Here is a 2133-nt window from a genome sequence, read left to right on the forward strand (position 1 = left end):
TTCTTTTAAACAATTTTCTCTGTGAAAAGACAAGCAAAGGCTGGGGAAGATTGTAATTTTCCACTACTTTTTAACAAATTGATGGCTTGTTTATAAGTGACCCTGATTGCTATAGGGAGATCAGAAACTTGAGAAAATTAAAGCGTCATAGATATATAGCTTCAGAGAGAAGGGGTGGGTTAATGAACTCAGGGAAAAAGGAAGGCAAAGCCAAGGGGATTAAGGCTTACAGTAATCTATGACGGGATGGGAATCTAGACCATATTTTAACACTGGGGAACTTACAGAGGCAATAATACTTTTGTGTCTGGAAAGCATTTAGAATCGTTAGTCTTATGTTTACAGATTTAATGTAATTTTGATGAATTATGGCTTTGGATGGCTTAATTCAAATTGATTATACATCCTCATGAAAGCTCTAGAGCCTGTCTTCAGAGGAAATCAGTGAAGCTGCAGAAGAAGATATGGTGTCTAGGACCAAAGCAAGTAAAAAGGATCAGCATATGAAGGATTCACTTAATACTATACTATATATATATACACACACATACATGCATACATACACACATACATATATATATATATGTATGAGTGTATATGTGTATGTGTGTATATGTGTATATATATACATATATATGTATATATATCACAAGTTGTCTACAGCTTGTTTGTTTCAGACAAACTCTCTCCACATGGTCCTGCCCATCCTGGAGCTTGCTTTGTAAATCATGTTGCCCTCAAACTCATAGAGAGCTCCCTCTGTCTGCCACCTAAGTGCTGGTATTAAAGGCATGTACTACCATGCTCATTCATGACTGCATACATTTCGAAATTAATTCATGTTTTTTTTTATTTCACATTTTAACAAAGGATTGAATGGAACATAAGTAGAAGAATACATTTCTGGAATAATGAGGAAGGAGTAATTTGGACAGTAAGTTGGTTTGGAATTTACAGGGAACTGTTTTTTAGACCCATGATTGTGCAATTTCCAATCTGATCCTAACTCATGATAAAGACAGTATATGTGACTCACCTGAAGTAATACTTGTATCTTGACCCAAATCGTGAACATTACCAGCATATCTGCCAAGTTTCCAGTATCTCATCCTTTCTCCAGAAAAGTCTTATTTATGCTGTACATAGGCACTTCAGTCAGCCCTGCTCTGTGTGGTACCCTTTAATTTCCAGTTTGGCCAGGTAAGTGTGCTAATTGTTCCAGTCGCATATAGAGATGGAGTCTTAAGGATGAGCAACTGACTGGAAATCGCACATATAACAAGTAGAAAGCTAGGCTTTGGATCTATGGAATCTAATTCCATAGCTCACACTGTCATCCCTAAGCCCCGCGTGACACACATTCATTAATCTACACCGTGGGATTGGAAGTGCAACTTGGTGCTTTGGAGCAGAGCAAATGTAAATGGCCCACCTGGGGCCTGAACCTATGGCCTTGGCGTGATTAGCACAGGGCTAACAGATGAGTGAATACCAGAAGCATTTTGTCTAGAGTTTTCTCATAGGATGAGTTTTTTGAGGGCAGGATATTCAAGTCAATGGGAAGCTATTAAACCTATTGAAGCACATAACACACAAAAGCATGTTGGTCCTTTTCCAGATTATTCTAAGAATTGAATTTATGCATGTAAACAAGTTTCATGCACATATACCTGTGTGTGTGTGTGTATGTGTGTGTGTGTGTGTGTGTGCGCAAGCACACTAACTGAAGACGTGAAATGTGAACTTGTGACATGTGTGCACTGATGCATGCAATGCCTTTATGTTCTTAAATGATTAATATGCTGAGCATGTTATCCATGTATATAATGACCGAGGCCTCACTGATTGTGCATTTAAATGTGTCTCTTCAACTTCAAATTTGTTATCACGAAGACTCCAAATCTGGAATGCTTTGAGGTATTTCAAGTAGAAATTTTTTTTGTTTACATTGAGAGTAGTATGTTTCAAGCCTCCTAGGGCATGCCTGGCCATACATTGCAGCCGAAAGTATAACAAAATAACACTCAGAACAAATCCGCACTTTGTGCTCTGTAAGGGACACAGCACAGGGGTTAGTGGGACATAAGCACTGCAGTGCCAGTCAGTCTGTTAAGCAAGGAACCTACTAAGTCA

This window comes from Apodemus sylvaticus, chromosome 9 (assembly GCF_947179515.1).
Source record: "Apodemus sylvaticus chromosome 9, mApoSyl1.1, whole genome shotgun sequence".
NCBI classification, from domain to species: Eukaryota; Metazoa; Chordata; class Mammalia; order Rodentia; family Muridae; genus Apodemus; species Apodemus sylvaticus.